General features: G+C 42.1%; 1 protein-coding gene across 1 annotated transcript in view; it reads right to left on the bottom strand.

Annotated features, from left to right (window-relative positions):
* PRDM1 (PR/SET domain 1) overlaps positions 1-20322 on the bottom strand; it is a 102399-nt gene that overhangs the window by 68695 nt on the left and 13382 nt on the right. The window lies entirely within an intron of this gene.

Genomic DNA, 20322 nt, shown 5'->3' with positions numbered 1-20322 from the left:
CGGGGAAATAACAGCGGTTAACAGAGGTGTCTACTGTTATCTCAGCTTTCTTGTCAAGACTATTTTTTTTTCCAGCATAGGTACAGTTCAAGACCATGCACCCTTTAAACTATTTACATCTGGACATGCAAGCGTAAGCCTTACATGCAAGCGTAAGCCTTTTCAAACACATGACTGTGCTGTGGTTCAACCCTTTTTAGCAAACAGCATGCATTTATTCTTGTTCAAGACCATCTGAGTACCTCTGAAAGGCACCGCATGCTAAGCCAGCACAATCCTGGTTCCCAATTAAGAAAAAAGATGCTGTCTTAAATGTAATAGAAGGTCAGTTAATGTGTTTTTTCTGTCATTAAGGAAAGGAGAGGTACTGTTTTGAAGTAGTAGTACAGTGGCAATGCAGTGGACACGCTGTGCTTTACATCAAGTACTTTCCTTGACAACATAAGTAGCATACAGATAAATTGGCTCTTTCTGCAAGTTACGACAAGTCCAATTACTCTGAACCCTACCTTTGGTTTAAGGCACTCGAATTCTCATTCCATAAACCCTCTAGCATGCACATTCCTGTAATAGAACAAATTCTTTTTCCCTGCTTATTGCATAAACATACTATATTTAAATATAGAAATAATGTCTCTATATTAATGAATAGTCTTCAGACTAGTATCATGACATTAGATGGTTACCCTTTGATGGCATAAAATTAATAAGGTCAGTGGAAGAAGCAGCTTTATGGCAAGGATGGGGACTATTGCTGCAAACAGGGCTCCTGATTCCTTATAAACTAAATACAAATAACTCCACTTTTTTTTTTTTTCCCCAAGTTATTCTTTACAACCTTTTTTTCTTTTTTTACATCTTGCATATCTAAAGAGAGCATCACTATTACAATATCATATTCTACAGGAAGGAAAATTAACCTCATCAGCCATTCTGGAATCCCCCACATTATGAATTACATCTCAAACCACACTTGGCAAACCAAAAACACTTTGAGGAATCCTGGACAAGTAGTTGGACAGAAGTCTACTTATAATTACGTAAATATGTTGTGCTGGGAAATAAGTTGCCTGTGAATTAACTATTAAGGACAGACCATTTTTCATCAAGATGTTACTTACATCCAGTAGCGTTCCACCAAAGAAGAATGAGGAACAAATGGACCATATTCTACAATGGGTGAAAATCACCTTCTCAGCTACACTAGAGCAGCTCCACTGCAGCCCAGTACAGATACGTTAGCAAGAAACTGAAACTAGATGAAGTAATGGAGAAATAAAGTGGAATTTTAAACATTAAGTTTTATTTTAAATAAATAATAACAAAGTGAACAACCTGACAGGGGGCTGAGGGGGTGTCTGCATTACTTAATGCCTTTAAATCAAGATTAGATGGCTTCCTAAAAACAAGCTTTAGCACATTCATTTAGGACATGAGATCTGTGCAGGAATTACTGGGTGAATTTCTGTAGCTGATGTCCTGCTGAAGATAAAACTACCTGATCATAACAATTTTAGGCTTTAAATTCTATAAACCTGGGAATGTGACCCACCATTACTTATGATGTGACAAAAGAACTCCCTCAACTATTTATTAGAAAAGGAAAATTAATTTTAAAGACTATTAACTGAGCTTTTCATTATCAAAGTAAAATGTTTTTTGCTGTCACCCTCCTCTCCCCCCTTTTATTCAAAACACAAATACACAAGCCTATTTCAAGACGAGACCAAATTAATGTGGGACTGACTTTGTGCATGAAAGGAAAAGAAGCCTGAGTTCCTATAAACCTTTCAAACTTTCATTCCACCTCCCTTCCCAGTTTGCACGGAGGAGTCTATTTTACAACTTTATCCATGTAATGGTCCTGCAGACCGCTTCTTCATGCCAAAACTTCTCTTTGAAGTTTGCTCTCCCATTAGCGTTTCAGTGTAGGTATTCGAACTGATCGCGCGAGCACAGCAGAACTCCAGAACTGTCCACGTTCTGTTGAATACAGTTGTTTCATGTTGCCTGTGATTTACAGTCTTAATTAATGCTCAAAAGAAGAAGAGCACATCTTTGGTGGAGCGTCCCCCCTCCACACACACGCATACCCCTCCTCCCCCTTTTTTTTTTTTTTTGGTACAAAACAGCGCTCTCAGGGTTTTGTTGGACATTGTGCAGGATGGCTTTGCCAAGCAGAATGGAACACACTTAATACTTTTCCTTTATAACCTTTGCAATAAATCAGCTACCACTCCACTTGCACAAGAACGGCCATTAGTGTCCTGTCCCCTCCCCCAGCACTTCCCGAATTTTAAACAAAGTAGGAATAAACTGAAGCTGAGCAGAGCCAGTGAGCCCAGTAAATCAGTTTAATGAGAACTGAATCAGTCGTATGAAGTCCACTACTGAACAAATAAGGTGGACAGGAGAGGCTGGGCTTTCCACGGAGGTATTGGGGATGGGGAAGCGGGAAAGCAGTGCTCACATACTTGATCTTCAGCAGTGACACATGTCTGTTGTTAACACTCTGTTCTTTAAAGCACATTTGCTGCAGCTTGCTGCTGCAATTCATTGTTTAGGTTTGGCTATTTCCTCTCCTGTTTGTGTTTCTGTTCCTCCATGTTTTCCCACAGAAGTGGAGTTTTCTGTTTACCGATTTTCACCACTTATCTCCTCTGAGATTCACTTTGACTCTTCTTTTATCCTTCTCAGGTCTCCCCTATTCCCACATTTACTGTAAGCGAACACATCTACACATATATATACGTACTACTGTTCCATTCAAAAGCCGGAAAGCAAATAATCTTGTATTTGCAAGAATGCAGAGTATTAAAGAAACCACATCAACGTTTGTATATGACAGCATGTAGACTCTGGGCATTCAGCATTAAAAAGACCTTCTCAAAAGTGTAAACACCCCCCCAAAACAAACAAACAAACCAACCAAAACAATACACATTGGTTCAAACATTTCCTCAAACCAGAGGCAGTAACTTGCACAAGTGGGGCCAAGTATGGATCTTCGTGGTCAAAGGGAACTAAGAGGCCTTTTACTTCCCACACATCAGTCCCCATCTCAGTGCCACAGCTTGTCCTTGTCCGCTCAGTCTCATGCACTCAGAAAAAGGAGCTGATAAGATGTACTGATGAGCAAAATTAGGAATTAGTACGTCCCCTTTGCACAGTGCTGTGCTATTGTCCTGCTCCAGCCACAAAAACTGATGGACAAGGGAGGGCATGGCCCTGCCATTCAGATCACCTCTGTGTCTCTTCCTCGGGACTGCCAAGCCTCCTTCACTTGCGATGTGGTAAGACAACCTCATCCTATCCCAGGTGCCCCGACCCCAGCTGTAACTCTTTTCTACTTGAAATGGTCATCCCTTTTCAAAATTAAGGGCAGAAATATGGATCACCTTTTCTCTTCTGCCTTCTTACCTCCTCCAGAAAGAGCAACCAGAGCCCACTGACCACTTGTGAGATCCTGCTATCACGAGTCCCAAAGTTTGGACCAAGATATAAGCCTACAGCGCTTATTTGCAAATCTGGTCCTGTTTCCAGAACTTTACTGTCTTCACTGTGAGCCTAAGAGAAGAGTGGAATTTGATTCATCTCTCTGAAACACTTAAACACCATACAGCCTTACTTTTAATCCTAGCAGGCTGGTCAATGAAACCCACTAGAGCATCCTGTGCTGCTTCTCTGCCAGTGCATTGATTTCTCAGATGCACTATTGCCCGTTCTTCTGGATGACCTGAAAAATTTCAGTCTCTACTCAATTTCCAGACTTGTCAATAGGAAAACCTGTTATTACGGGCACCCCTCCACCATCTCCATGGCTTCTGGGAAAAGAGAAGTAATTAGAGCTGCTAAATAGAGAGACAGACAGAGCCCACTTTGCACCCTCTTGCCCTCTGCTTTCTCCTTTCCCCGTACAAAGGAGATAAGAGGACACACCTGGAGCTGCCAACCTGGCCTCGGAGATGGAGAACCTCTGCCACGGCAGGCACAGCAAAGACTATTCTGTACAGTTCAGGGTAGCAGGTGCTCCTTAAGAGTTTATGAGCATAATATTTAAGGATGTTAAGATGATACCTAATAGATGAGGTGAGGAACAGAATGTATTTATTAGAGTTAATTTGGAGACCCTGCTTATCTACCATCAGCTTGTACTTTATGCAACACTGGTGCTGTGAGCTCTTAAGAATTCCACCGTGAGTCTTACAAGACAGGCTTTTTTTAAAGCCTTGTATTAAAAAATCATGTGATTTTGTGGGAATCTCAGCCTTCACGAGAGGAAGAAATTAAGTGTCTACTCTTCTTGGTGACAAAGAAAAGCCTGAAACTGAAATCTAATAGCACTAAACCCAGAAGACTAATTAAAGAACTCAAAATATTACTTTCATAACCTGTGATTTTTAAGCCAACTTTGTGACCTTAGAGCCTGACTTACAGTTCTTGGAAGCTGGGGTTTGATTATATTACAACTGATAATCTAAAGACCCCATATTCTCTGCACAGATTTAAATTTTTTTCTTGGCTTTTCTGCAGGTTAAAAACACTGTCTTGATACCCTAACTCATAATAAACTCCTTTCTCCAACCTCTAGACCAATGCTTTGCTCTTCGTTGCATTTAGCAACTCTCTTCTAGTGAAGCCTGTGGTTTTCTGACAAAGCAAGCGCGCTCTGTGTCCACTGGGCTCAGTAAAAAACCCCAAACCCAAATGATAAAAAAGCTGGATGCAAAGCATATGATACTAACGAATAAGCAGTTTCAAGCTTCTGTTCTGCAAAAGCATATTGAAGAACTCAATATTTAACACATTAATTAGGACAAACTTTGAATTTTTCTTTCAGTCTCTGCTGTTTTCTGTCTCTTCTTCTGTGCCATGGGTATTTAAACTACCTGGGATGACCTATGGATTCAGATAATCCAACAAACTGAGCAGTTAAGGAAAACAAAAAAAGGCAAATGAAAAGCATTAGAAGTCCTTGGCACAGCTAATTCACTCTTTTCATTCTCAATGGTTACATATATCTCTAATCTTTGTAAAAAGAGAGAAGAAAAGGTACTGCATTCAGAGTAGAAAAATAAGACAGTCCATAAATTATAGTTTCAAAGAGTTTGGAAAAGGGAAGATTTAACTGGAAGGCAGCTGAAGGTTGTTCTTTTCTTTCTCCTCTCACCAAAACTTTGCAGGCATCTGTAAAACAGGAATCTAAAAATGATTTATTGTAACAGACCATCATTCTGGTCATAGTAACCAATGGGCCAGATCCAAAGCCCTCTGTAATGAGAGTCTCCCTGTTGATTTCATGGCTTTGGATCGAGACCAATGTTTGTCCATTTCTTTCAAGGAGCAATTTTTCCAAATAAGCCAGGGTTTATTTGGAATTATTCCAAGGGCTACGTGACACTTTCAAGAGTTTATATTCATCCAAGTGACTTTTAGGAGCCAGTTCTCTGGTTTTTTTACATGGAAAAAGCTTGGGGGAGGAGGGGAGGGAGAGAGAAGCACTGTTTGAGTCCATCTAGGCTTTTCTAGATCCTTCTTTGGAAGGTGTCCCTCAGGTCTGGTAACACAGGCAGGGCAGGTGGTAGCACACCATCCCATCCCTTCCTGTCAGTCTTTCCTGAGGAGCAACCACAACCTACTGAAGCAGTTGTGCCCAGGGCTGGTTATGGAGGGAATTAGTCGCACTGTCCTCCCTAGACATTTTTAGGGCTGGGGACTTGGCTCGTGCTACATTTGCTTCACATGTCCAGAGCGGGGCAGGTGGGAGTGTGCCTTCCACAGAGTGTCTGCCAGGTGGGGTAAACCCAGCATCTTGCTGTCCTTTCTGCCTACAGACCTACGTAGGGAACGCCCAGCACTAGGGGCGTTGCTGCAGCATGGCGATCCTGAACTACCAGCGCAGCTCCTTGGGCACCGGCACTCCTCCAGAGCTGAAAGAAATCCACTTCTCCAGTTGGCTTCTGGTGCCCAGTTTTTCAGAAGTGCCGAGTGGCTTAGGCAGGACCAGTCCTATGGCTGCTGCAGCTCGCGTGGTAGGCTGAACCAGCCCTCAGCTGCTGCCAAGTGAGGAAGAGGAGGGAGGGGAGGAAGAAAGGGGATGTAACATCTCCCTGATCTTTCACTTTCCCTGCATGCTGGGACATCAGAGGCTCAGAGCATTCACTGTGGGGCACGCTGTCTCTCAGCACAGAAAAACTCTTATAACTGCATTTTGATCAGTATCTCCTTCTTTACTAGAAATAAGGACCATCATGTGCCTCACCATCTTCAGAAGAAATGTGAAGGGCTAAAGTCATTACGTTTGCCTCCCCACAACAATATCAAAGCAATCTGGTATCTGCTCTAAAGCATGAACGAGCAAAAATGAAACACCCTTTCTCACAGTCACAGGGTGTAATTAGAGGTAAGGCTGAAGAACAGAAGTCCCACTCACTGCAAACACAATTTTTTTAGTGCTTAGAAACCCTTGTGATATGTTTAAAATAAATACCCAGCTACAACAGTACTGTTAACATCAAAATTATGTGAAAAATTCCTTGGCAGACCTCCGGGATCTACCCAACCAACATTCAGTACCAGAGCACTTACAGATACATAATTAACACAGCTTGAACCGTTCAGTACAAATGTTAAGCAGCCTGAAAATTTACAGTTTTACAGCAGTACTTCTGCACAGATGGAGTAATACCATGATTTGTTACAGCAGCAGCCTGATAGAATAGCAGTGAAGACAAGACAACATCTTTATTTATTGAATCACTAACTTCTGCACTGCGCTTTTCCTTCAGTGAACACAGGAAGGTATTTAGGCCCTTCAATGCTGGAAGAATATTCAGGTGGGCTTTAGGGCCAATATCCTGAGGTGGTTAGGTGCTTAACCTCCCTTGAAATCAAACAGTTTTGTTAGTATGTGAGGTACTATATTTTGACTCTTTAGCAGCTTTTTATAGTATTCACTTAGGAAACTTTCTGCCAAAAAGTCAAGCCAAAAAGCCCTGCTGCATACAGAGCTAGATCTACCAAATTTATATTACTCTGAGCAGAAAATACTGTGTCCATAAAAAATTAAAAACGCCTCGATTCAACACGAGCCATTGTATAGACCTGCTCTTACTCACTTTGCGATTTTGACTGCCTCTTGCAAGCACTACTGTGAAAACTCAAAAGCACTTTTTCAAATGAAAGAAAATCAGAGTATCTAGTGTCGGCAAGCCTTGTAAAGTCCATACATGTTTACACTTGGCATCAGATTACACACATTTGACTTCTTGATTTAGTGTGCGCACTTGTGTTTTCCCTTCTTTTGTCAGAAATAAAATACAGCTATTCTTAAGAGAAGTCTTTGTTTTTTAAAAGACCTAATTTGTACTGTATGTTAGGAGAGTTCACTTTTCGCCCCACCCAGAGAGAGAGAAGCCTGATCCAAATACGGGGCAGGGGGGGGAGCTAAACTCAGAAGAGGTTAATTTGGGTAATGGCGACGTCTGTTTGCGAGACGTAAAAAAGAGAAAGACAGAGAGAGAGGACAAACAGTGGAGTCCTTGGACAGGTTTTTTTTTTTGCTGCATCACAAAAGCAATTCTGCTGAAATCTTACTCGGAATATCGCCTGAGTAAAAAAGAGAAACACAGTTCTTAAATTATTTTGTACTTTCCATGTATAGAGGAACAGTCAGAACTGTATGGGGTTTTACGCCTTCTTAGTAGCCAGCTTATAAACAGCGTAGCTACTAGTCTTTCCATAAGAAAAACAATGTTCTGTGGATAATAATAACATAACTAACTGCTCAAGCTTCAGGGGCAAAGAAAGCCTTCTACCTAAATAACATGGTATCTGGCCATCTATTAAGTAACAGACAATTGATAAGTAATAAAAATAATCAAAAAGAAACATTAGACGAGAGTCAGGAATTGGGGAACAGTCTTACACAACTGAAAAGTTTGCACAAGTTGACCTTTCTATCTCTTATTTCTGTGATTCTCTGAGAAGAATATTACATTAAAATTAGATGAACCGGACGGGGTTTTTATTTGTACAATGTGTGTTAACAGGCCATCAAGTGGAACATTGGTACATAAGCATTTGTAGAATCAAACTCATAAAGATAGCAGTAGCCACAACAAAGTGAGTAACTAGGTGAGACCTGAAATTTTCAACATGTTTTTATGGATATTTATATGCAGGAAAGGGAAACTCATCTAAATGTAGAAACCAGGTCAAATAAAAACAGTTGTATGATTTCCAGGCTAATTCAGACATTACCCTATCATTGATCATTATGTAAATAAACAGCAAGTTAAATCAAACACCATTTGTGCCTGTTAATAATTTGAGGGAAACCCATAATCCAAACCGTTTTTTCCAAATGTAACAAGGCAGGTTTGCCTCAGAACATGGCTTGATGCCCTCTGCACACAGCCAACCTAAGATCAGCCCCAAATAAACCATTTATGAGCAAGCAAGCAAACAAAACACTCAGTTATGAATCCTGCTCTCTCTCTAAATTGCCTACCTGACAAATGAGTATACTTAGCTTTGCTGCCATGGGCAATCCTATTGAATGTTTGCAGAACTGGAGCCTTACTTATATTCCCTGTCATCTAAACACAATATATTAATCTAGGAAAAAAAAAAAAAACAAAGAAGAAAATAATGCTTTATATGTGCAATACACTGAACCCATACTTTTTCCAAAGTGTGTTAACTCCACAGCATTTTTCATATGTTTCCTGCAGTACCTCATATAGAAATAAATAGTGCTTCTTATGCATAGCTTCTTTTATAAATCTACCACAGCTCAGTATCAAATTAACTGTGACAGAGAAATGTATGTTTTCTTACTTCTATGACACTTAATGTTAGAGGTTGTGCTGTTCAGAGCTACTGTGAGCACATGAAACAAATTCAGGCCCACATAAAACTTTCCTGACAATGCTGCAAGTGATAAGCTAAATCGCCTTTGCATGATTTTTGTGTGTGCTGTGAAATTGTCGATAGCTTAAAAATTTGCATTAAGTCATGATCTTGCCTCAAAATCTCATGACTGAAAACAAAATTCATGGTCTCAATACAAAGCCAAGTTAAAACTGTATTTTTCCCAATTACAATTTTGCCCTTTGTTCAGAGCCAGAACCTAGGACCAAACTTGTAAGAGAGGACACGGACACAACCCGAGTACATTATTTGCAGAAATCCATGGAAAAGAAAACTTTGGAGTTTTGTTTTCAGCTGAGATGTGAAATATCGTCCTGGGAATTGGCATGAGGCAGCAATTTGGGACCTCTAGGTTCAATTTGCAGAGTTATTATTTAGGCTCAGAGGCTACCACAATAAATAGCAGCCTTATGCCTTCTCAGGAATTCTCTTTGTGTTGGTAGAAATCTCCACTTGGGCAGTCACCCCAATGCTGGGGAAAGCTGCAGCTTTGTTATTCACCACTCTTTCCTCATCTAAGAGATCTTAATCCAGTAGTATAGCATAGCATGCAAACAGCTTGTAGAAGCAGAGAAACCACATTCTAAATTATATATATCAGGGTTCATTTTAATGAGTTTCAAAGAATTTTTCCCATCCGTTTTATTAGATTTTGGAAAATAAACTGCGTGATGTACTGATGAAATCCAAAATAGGAAAGTGACTACAGTTGCCTTGTTTACATGAAGAACAAGAATGTTTCTCTTTAGATTAGCAAAAGAGAAAATGGCATTTATTGTATAGGAATTTATTTTTTTATTGCTGATGTGCAGTAATTTTAGCAACTGAGCTGTGTGCTTGAATTTAGAGAGGCTGCTTGTCTGTTTTAATAACTATATTAATTATAGCTTTATGCTGAATTCTTTGGAAAGTAGAGATGTTACAACAGTAGAAGAGCACACTTCCTAAAGCGGCGATCCTCATGAGGAATTTTGATAGGGCATGAGTAGGAGTGCTCACAGACCCTGGCACAAAATCCCGAACTACTTTAAAATTTTGTTTAAACATTTTCAAACAGAAGTGCACTAACTGGGACCTCCTGCAAATGTGGACCCAGCTGCTTACAAACCAGAGCTGCCATGGTACACATTCCTGTGGTGGCTACTGCTTGGCCAACACCAGGCGTCATTCCTAAATCACTGTAATCCAGCACCGTCTGAGATGGCTTGCCATTTTGGTCCCAGCTTCTGCAAGGAAGCACCTTGGAAAGAGGAAGCTGTGTAAATCAATGGACACCAGCCAAGGATCAGTCTCTCCCTCTACCCTGCAGAAAACAACTCATGAAAAGCTCACTGCCATCTGCTTTGCACTTCCGCTGCTCGTGATACTCGAGTGCTGCACGAGCTGAGGACCTGTGAAGCTTTCTTCGCTCATGTTTTTTCCCTTTTAACAATCTTCACTTTCCAATGTCTGTTGACATCTTTTTAAACTAAATAGCAAGGATATTTCCAGTTTCTTCATCGTCAGGATACAAAGATGAAACTGTGTACAGATGGGACCCTCCCCAAAAGCTCATATGAGACAGGTGCTGTAAGAAATAGTCCGTGTTTAAGCACTACGAGGGTCCGCAGGAGACACTATTTAAAAGTGTGCTATGTGTCTTGCGATTGTTCACCTATGGTTTCTGGTTAAGAGCTATAAGTTTTTAAAGTATTACAGTACTTCTATGCTGGGCAGGATGTAAGAGGAGTAACTAGGATGTAAGACTTTAAAGTGTAACCAGAGAGCTTTGCACAATTCATACGGTGTTTGCGGTTCAGATACTAAATTACAATTTGATTAAACTACTTAGCAAAGTTCAGATGATAAATGTGACTTCGGTGAAATGATTTTGCTGGAAACAAAAACTTGTTTAGACTACTTAAAAGACATAAGGATGTTAAATACTGTTACCGTGATTTAATGAGTCTTTGGTTTCACTGCGACACTGGAAAATCAAACAAGACAGTTTCAATTTGAGCTTGAGTAGATTCTGATCAAAGGCTTTCAGTATTTTCAGTTTTAACAAATTTTGTAATTTTTGTATTGTTGAATTTTGTTGAAATTATTAGTGAAAAGTACCTGTGTTGTAGAAAGTCTGTGTCATTTTCTTTTCCTAACAAGGTGAGTGGATGCCAGCTGCCAAGCCTGTCCTGTACAGCTCACACAAGGACATGCAGGGTTTGCTTAGCAACTGAGATCACTTGGGATTCCTCAGTTTATGCTGAGCAGTACCATGCTTCACACACCAGCCTTTCAGACTGCGCCTCTACAGATAAAATATTTCAGTCTTTGCATCTCCCTCCTATCCATCTGCTAAGCACTGGCCATAGGGCCAGTTCGTTTTGTTCTAGCGTTTGACTCTTTGACTAGCTTGTGCCTGCAAGACCTCCACCTTCCAACCAATTCCCTGTTGACATATAGCGCACGCCTGTGCCTGTGGCTTTTGGAGAGCAGCTGCTTTTAGCCCATTACGGCCAAGGCCCTTTGGGCGGTGATTTATTTCACAGGCTGTGTGTAGCCTGTGTAGCTCCATTCAAGGACTGTGTAGCTCCATTGACTGTTTTGGTAGGCACAGTCTCACCTGGAGCCTCCAAGCTCCAATACAGACAAAGAAAAGTAACTGACGTAAAAGAAATACAGCAATTAGTAACACTAATTTCAGGAAAACTTTGAGGCAATTGAGAGTGCCTTAAAAAAAAAAAAGGAAAAAAGAAAAACTTTTAGGTAAAATTAGCAGTTGTACAGAATACCTCCATCACGGTAGCCACATGACAATGAGAAACAGGAAATCTCACTTACTTGCCTAAGCGAGAAAGGCTGGAGACCTTTAGTAGTCTAACTATAATTTCCAGTATTCTGTATTGCTCACTTTATGGAGCCAGAAATAGACAAGAGACCCCGTATAAACATGAAGCAGTATTACAGGAAACATGCATTTTTCTTAATTTTGGGGAGGTGCTTGCCACATTTGTTTACGGAATCACTCATTCTGTTTACAGGGACATTAACTGCATGAGTATCATTTTTCCTCTCTGTGATTTTTATACACTGTGCAGTCATTCTGAAAGTAAGTCAGTGGACCCGGTTTTATGCCGTTCAAGCCTAGCACTACAACATAGTCATTACGGTGCTTCCTACATGCATTAGTTATTTACAGGGCTGACCCCAAAATAAAACGATGCAAATCACATTAGCGCTCAAACCGAATGCCGCTGTGCTGGGAGAAACGGAAAGGCACGAGTGCGTCTGCGGCACCGCAACAGCAGCGGGGGGCTGCTCAGCCAAGCTGCAAAGTCCTCTGTCAGGGCTGGGGAGGAGGAAGCAAGCCCAGGGCTGGCAGCTCGGAAAGGAGGAGAGGGGGGACCAGGGGATCAGGCATAATCACAGAGGAGAAACGAAAAGCAAAAGGCAGAACAAGAGAAAATACGTGCTAAAACTTGAAGGAAACCAGAGTGAAAGAAACAGGTGTGGACAAGTAGATAAACGATGAGGGGAAAAAAACAATCGGTCATCATTCTTATTTTCAAAAATAAAAGAGTAGATGAGAAGGGCAAGCCCACCCTTTAGATAGGACACAGGAAAAGGAAAGGTGAGAAGGAAGGTCAACATGAAAAATGGAAAAGGAAAGAGGGAAAAGGGAGAAAAACCTCAAGAAAAATGAGAAAATTGTGAAGCTCCCCCCTCCGCCCCCAACAAAAGTTCTCCCTTGTCTTGTTTTTCTCTTGGCAAAAAAAATGCAGACTGGAAGAAAGCAAAAGGATGATTACAGTCTCATGGTAAGGAGATAAAGGAGGGGAGCAAATTGGATATCAACCGTATTCATCAGAGGATATGTAAGGGAGTAGCTGAATTCAAGAACACTGCAACGCAAAAAGAACATTTCTTCAAGGAGGAAAACTATCTGTCCAGCAGAATTCCTGAAATATTACTGCAAGCCCACAACTTTGTCCAAAAACCAGTAAATAAAACTTCTGTCTGAAACTTTTCCCACCATTCCAAGACAGTTGGTATTTAATCTAAATAACCTCCTGCTGAGTGTTGACCGCAGCCTGTAGCTCTGCAATCCAGCCTCATCACAGCCCAGTCTAAATAGAGCTTTAATAAATACTCAGCTTAAATTCACTCAAATTCCAACTTGTTTAGAGTATGATCTCTATTTCCGAATCCATAATGGCTAAACTGAAAACTGGAACTTCTCGATGTTTGGGGAATGCTGAATTTTCGTGTTGGGTCTCCAGCTTTAGGATTGTTGTGAAGCCACTGCTGTTTGGTGTATCAGCAATTTTGGCTGGAAAAAATACGTGTTTTCAAATACATGGTAAGTCTACAGCTATGGCCAGACTACAGTATTGAGAATGCCTTGATGGTAGGCCCACCAGCACTGCATCTCAGGTAGGGGCCGTTTTCTAACTGCGAATGTGAATCTGCATTGTGGGAAACAGGGAAGGGAGACCAGAATTGTATGTGTGTCACCCCAAGTGCTTCCCACCTCACTCCAAACGCTGCTTTTGCAACTGGTGTGCTTCTACTCCTCTGTATTCCTTTTAATGGTGTAGGCACCTCACTGCCTGTTCTGTGCCCACCTTGAATCCCACTGAGCCACCCCCCCTCACAGCAAATCCTCACTGAACAGTAACAGGCTTACGGACGTTCACAGGGGTCCACACATGAGAAAATTAGATTTGTTCAAATCCAAACTTCATAGGAAACTGGAGCCTAAAAAACTGCAGGCACCATTTCTATTTACACGGGCATTTTTAAGCTCCCTAGAGAACCTACTGCCCTGCTGACAAGGTATTTTTTCCTCAAGGAAAAAAGGGAAGCAAATGAGAAGGCCTCACCCAGCCCTCGCTTAAATGCAAAGCACTTGCTGCTGCAAGAGAGCTGGGACTGCAGTTGCTCCTTCAGCCAGATACCTCATCCAAAATAGCCCCTTCCCACCTGCCAGGTCCAATCAGCGACCCGGAGGAGGGCTTTTACGGAGTCCAGCTATCGTTTCCTCCTGCTTTAGATCCAGTGACCCAACGCTAACACCATTCCCGGCTACAACATTACTGCACTGACTGACAGGGTCAGTCCTTGCTAGATGTCTCTAAATCAACATCCCTCCAGGGTCTCTCCGAAGGGAGAATACGTTCTCTCGGGTGACCTTCGGAGTCCACAAGTGACTGACGCAGAAGCCCTGCACCATCCATCACTCCGGCAGGAGGGGACATTTGCAGAGGGTCAGAATGGCAGGGGACTGCCGTGAACTTCCTGCACCCTGCTTCTCCGCATACCGAGCCCCGCTGCTTCCAGTGATTCATTTCTCCAGAGAAGAGAACAGAAGGTGAAGTCAATGAAGCCGCAGCGCGCGCGGCAGAGGTCAGGCCCAGGAGGGAACCCGGAGCGCGCACACACGCATACACAAGAGAGACAGAGAGAGGGCAAGCGTGTTTTCTATTAGCTGCCTGCTATAAATATTACCTTTCAGGTCAAATATTTTGTTTTGAAAATAGCCAAATCCCAAGGACTGCTTCCACCCATCAATCTAAAAGGAGGGGAAAGAAATGTCAATGCTTTCTTCATCCGAAAACTAGCTCAAAACAAACAAGGTCACGGCTGCTTCACGGCTAACAGCGATGAGTGACTTCTATCAGCTCCTCTTTTGTTCCTTACCGAAGTAAGAGAAAAGCCAGATTTCTGATGCATGGAGGAGCAATTCCCAGGACGATGTCTGGATGAACAGTCCCTCATGTGAGCTGTGATCTGAAGTCCCTATACAGCAGATCTAGAACTGACCAAACTGATTTGCAACGTGAACATGCGATACAGCTAATGCTCTAGCATACGAAGATATTAAACCATATAACCAAAAGTAAAAGATTACAGGGTGGATTAATTTGCCAGGAGGTATGAATCTCCTTTGATTAATACCTCCTTTACAATTAATAATTGCCTTGTTTAAAAAAAAAAGGAAAACAATACAGCCTCCTTCACCTTACATTATGTGTTGCTCTCTGAGGAATATTTGGGAAAAACCAACGGCTCGGCTGACAAGTGACACCTAAGGCTTGATAAACGGCCCTGTTTCCCTTAACACAGCCCTCATCAGGGTTAGGAGGAGTCCTGGGGATACAAATCAAGAGACTGCCTTCTGAATTCCCTCAGCCTGTCCTGTTTCGGTAGCTGTAACAGCTCACAGCCCGAGCGGCGGGCAGGCAGTCACTGGCAGCACGCCTGCTGCCCACATGCCAATGTGGGAACCACGCTGGTCACCTTTTCCACTGGTGTTTTCTCTCTCCATTTGCTGAGCAAACGATGGGGGGGGGAGGCCTGCGTTACTCCGCGCACAGCCACGAAGAGCGATGGGGGTCTGGGCACCACGGGTATCTCGAGTTCGCAATTCTGACTTGTAAGAAACCCCCGTTCGAAGACACTCCTCGGAGAGCTGAATTTTCACTCATTCACACTAGGTGCTGCACTGAGTTTTGTATGGTAGTGTGTAAACATCACAACATCAAAACCCAAAGCAACTCACTCCCCTCTAAATACACTATCACCAGCTTCACAAAGATTACTTTTTTCATTCTGGCAGCTGCAATTATATATGATAACTCCTCATAGTGTATTTTTTATGGCCTGGTAAATACTCTTCAGCATGTTTTGAAAAGTAAGAGAAGGTTAATAAAAGGAGACCATACTATAGCCTGGGAGCAGAGTGTCCTACCTGGCATGCTAGCTCTGCTCCGTGAGTCCGTGGGGTGGGAGTAGGGGGCCATAGGCACACCTCACCCATCACTTCCCATCCTCGTACTCCCCACGGCGAACGTGGAACAGGCAGCTTGGTGCTCAAGTTCCTTTCTTGAATCCAAATATATGCATTTTCTTCAAACACAGCCATGCTAGCAGTTAGGCTGCATAGCTGGTCACTAATGATTTTTATATACCGGTGTAGCCAGGACTGTCTCGGCAGAGCTGGAAATACCAGCACTTTCCTGGGACAGAGAGGTAAGGAGCAGGACAGCAGAAATAGCTATTGCCACTGCTTTGCCTGGGCCATGCATTAGTAACTTAGCAGTTGAAACACCATTACACCCTAACCGGACATCCAGACTTTGGAGCCAGTGAAAGCGTTTGTCCAGTGCAGGCCTGACACCCCGCTGTGCTGTGCTCCGGCTCTGGGTGCAGTGGGGATCCGGGAGGGCAGGGCGCGCGGGGCCACCCTTCTGTGCCGCAGCACCCCAAGTCACTGCAAGAGAAAGCACGCTGATGCATGTGCTGCAATAGTGGCTATTCTGCTGTGATAATATGTGGGACTCCTTTAATTTTCAATAATCAAGTTGAGCATGTCCTTAAGTAACTGCTAAATCCCATTTTCTGCCACCTTTATAGACAGCCTGAATTCTGAAGGAAGTGAAAACCCTCCCATGCACGTGCCTGACCAGCTCCCCCAACACAGGCGGTACCTATGCAGGAGCTGAGGATTTCTTCTCAAACCAGCCAACACCGCTTCATGGCTGAAGTATGAGGACCAATGATCCATGTAACAGCTTAATTACATTGATGTGACTGGAAGGATATTTCTTACCTAGCAGAATACCTAACCCCTTTTTTTCAAAACATAAAGCTACTTCAAAGGCAGTGGCAGCACTGAAAAGAGTACAGCAGAAGGGCAGTGAAGTTGCCCCACTAGAGGCTCTTAGTTATTTCATCCTTCACCATTTTCCTACCACATCCACTGTCTACAAAAGACAGTACTGGAAGGTTTACCATATTCACATCTCCGTGTATATAAATCTAATCTGTAAATAATTATGACTGAAAGAGGGGCACTGTCCTGTCCTATGCTGCCAGATCAGGTATACCAAAACTAGCTCCTTTACGGAGACAAAACGCCTGGGCAAAGGAGGACTGTGCAAGAGGAAAGCGTGAAAGAGGGACCCCTTAGGTACTTACTATGTAGGTCTTGCCCCAGGCACAGAAACAGGTAGGAGCAGCAGTGGGGTGAAAGGCAATACTAAGAAGAGGTATACATTCAGCGAAAGTATGAATTGCTCTAGGTAAAGAAACTGCCACGTGCACTGGGAACCAGAGGGAGACACCGAGGCACCGTTTGCCACCTGAGGTGCTACTCGTTGGGCAGCAGTGTTTGAGGTCCCCCTGCCTCCCCAGGCATCTCCAGTGGGTGTATGTCTGCAATAAGCAGCTGCTGCGCAATTGTTTATCGCTGTTGTGGCTGCTCTGGTTTATGCACTGGAATGGGATTATCTGGGGTTTTTAGGTGATTGGGCTGGGATGATGACTAGCTGGCTGAGACTCAAGCCAGCCAAAACAGAGATCACCAGAGAGGTGCAGAAGGCGGGTGGGGGTGGAGACGACAGGAAGGATAAGCTTGTATCAGCCCTTCCACCCAACAGTACAGCCTTTTATACACAAATCAAGTTTGCAGCGCAGAGGTCTTGTTAGAGACAAAGCTGATACTACACTACAGCCACATCAAAGAGTCTTTTTTCTTTGTCTGCGCTTGGTAAAGAGCGTGCGACCTCTTATTTCAGATGTGGATTTCTGACATTTACCATATTCTGGTCACCTCAAGAACAGGCTACTGTGGTGGCTTTACTTGCTCTGGTCCTTAAGATCACTCAGAAGCTGAAGTGAAATTTAACATACAACAGCCTTTAAGTGTGGTTTTATGATTACTTATGCATGAAGTTTTCCAGGTTGAATTTAATTCAATGGTATGGGTTTTTAACTGTAAATGCTTTCAGTTTCCCCGAGATACATGTCTGCCTATGCTGCCACAATAGAATTCAATGGCACTATATGTCTGCATAAGATTTTTGATATGCAAGAAGCAGCATGATCTAAATGCTAATCTTTGGTTTGTAATCAATTCACTGGGGAGGGAGACTTCTCTTGAGATGTCTTTTGCTATTTTTGTACTCTTCTCTCAATTCTTCCTGGTTTTGCTTGGTTATTGAGACTGTTGGCTTTATATTTCTTAGTAGAGATAAATTCTACATTAAATATAACCAGGCACAAGGACTGCTAGTCTGTGCATCTCTGAAGTAATAATACACACGAACCTCTTATAAACTGTTAGGCACTGGACACTGCAATTCAGTACTCTGAATTCACTGGTTATGCTGTATATACCTATTATATACAAAAGTTACACTGTATGATCATACAACTTTCACAGTTCCCTCTACAGTGAGACGAGATGCAGTAAGATAACTGCTTCTCACACAAAATTAATGCCTAGGAACTATACATATTTAAATATACAAAGCTATATCACAGTCCCCAAGAAACATCTCACTGTGAAGTAAACTCAACATTTCTCCTCAATAGAAAATAATGTAGAAGATACTACCTCTACCACCATAAAATGTTTTTTCTCTTTCCTATCATCATCATTCTAAAAGGAAAGTGCTCAAAAATTTAGTTTTTCTGAGAGAGTTTTTTTTGGAAAACTCTTTCCAAAACAGAACAGTTTACAAACTTCTAAAAAGTTCAGTAAACATGCTCGTGGACACAAAGACCTCTGCAATGTTTCCAATGTAAATGGTACAGCAAGGTGCTGGTGTATGAGGACCAGAAAGTGAGACGGGTTACAATGAACAACTTTAATGAGATGTTCTCAATTGAGAAACACCTGGGAAACAAGCTAAAAGCCTAAGTAACTAAAGAAGTAACAAACTTTTTATTCCACGAAGAAATACACTTTTGTAAAAGATATGCAGTTTATTATTAATTTTCATTTACTACCAGCTCCAAATGCATGTTAAGTATCTGCTCTTGCCAAGCTGACCGGTGCCGAGTGCAGCAGTATAAACAAGTTTACTTTTTCAAGTCAGGAGACATTCTGCTATGTTTCTTCCCTTTATTTTTTGCAAAACTCTGGAAAGTTTGCTTCAGTAACTTCAAGCCACACTGAGATACCAGACGCTCTACTACTCAGATCCAAGAAAGGGACATAGAAAACGGGGTAGAGGGGAACAGGAGGAGAATTGTCTCAAAACCAGTTAAGAAGGCAGGAGGGTTTTTTTTTCTGCACAGTGAAAAAGTTTTGTTTTGGGACAAACGAATAATGTTAAGCAATGTGAAACAAAACATGTCTCATCAAGGGTTCCCAAAGAAAGTCAGCATATTTTAAAAGATACATGTTTTATTTTGAAAGGGACACTCTGAGATGATGCACTTTGAGAATGATTAAAGAAATTTAAAAAGTTTCAACTGAAAACTCTCCAACTCGTAACCAGAACAACAAATTGAATTCATAACCAACCAAGTTAATTGCTTTGCTTTCCAGAACAGCACATTTTGGCAAACAAAATATTAGTCACGAAAACCTCTTTTACCCAACTCTAGCTAAAGAGCACAGGACTGTTTCCCCAAATTTAAGGGATAAAACAACTGCTGTGACTTGGTTCAGATCACAGTATGCCCCTCTGGCTGCCAAAGGCAGCTGGTGCTCTGCAGAGCTCCAACTACACCTTATTTTCCCTTCGCTCACTTTGGAGATAGGATAGCCAAGAGATAAGGGAGAGGCACAGAAATTCCCCCCCAAGGGGAGGAAGGCTGGAGGGAGGGGAAGCATGCCGGGAATTTCCTTCACACGAGGTGAATTTCCTGGGAGCTGCACAGGCTGGGGCGTTTGCACGAAAGCCATATTCAATGGCTGCAGCAAAACGGTATCAGCCTTATTTCCATGAAGGGGAACCAGTAACATCATTGCATCAATCAAATCTGGTTTGTGATGTACTTCAGCCACAATGTGTGTTATTAAGTTACCTAATTTTCTTGCATACTTCTCGAGTTATCTTCCCCCAACAGCCTTGACATACATAACTTCAAACCACTGGCCAGGTAACCTCACTGATCACAGCTGCTTCTTAATCTCTCTCTGCCTAAACACACACCACTCCCCATACCAATTTTTTAAAGCTCCACTTAAATAGGAGTCTCCTCCAGTTTGAGAGCTGAGGACTATTATCATTCACCCCCTATTTTTTTCACCTGCTTTAATTAATGACAGGACTTTACCACTACACTTACTTTAGTACCTTTGTGAAAGATTGTATCAAAACAATATCAGTTTCAGTTTTTGTTTTCATACATTTCTTTTCCCCTCTTTTGCTTCAGGAGAATCCAGAATGCCCAGCAGCACGGTGTACCTCACAAAACCCGTGCTACTACTTGGTGCCTATTACACTTCCTCCTTTTACTTATTAGTTACCATCAGTCAGCAGGAGCAGAGATTAATTATGCTGCTGAATAATTCTTAGGAACATTCTTTATGAATCTTAGGGGAAAAAAGTGTAACGTATACTAAAAGTCTATTGCTCCCTGTGTTAATGCTTTACAGGAGAATTGAAGGTG

Source organism: Mycteria americana, chromosome 3 (genome assembly GCF_035582795.1).
Source record: "Mycteria americana isolate JAX WOST 10 ecotype Jacksonville Zoo and Gardens chromosome 3, USCA_MyAme_1.0, whole genome shotgun sequence".
NCBI classification, from domain to species: Eukaryota; Metazoa; Chordata; class Aves; order Ciconiiformes; family Ciconiidae; genus Mycteria; species Mycteria americana.
This window is presented reverse-complemented; position numbering and strand designations above follow the sequence as displayed.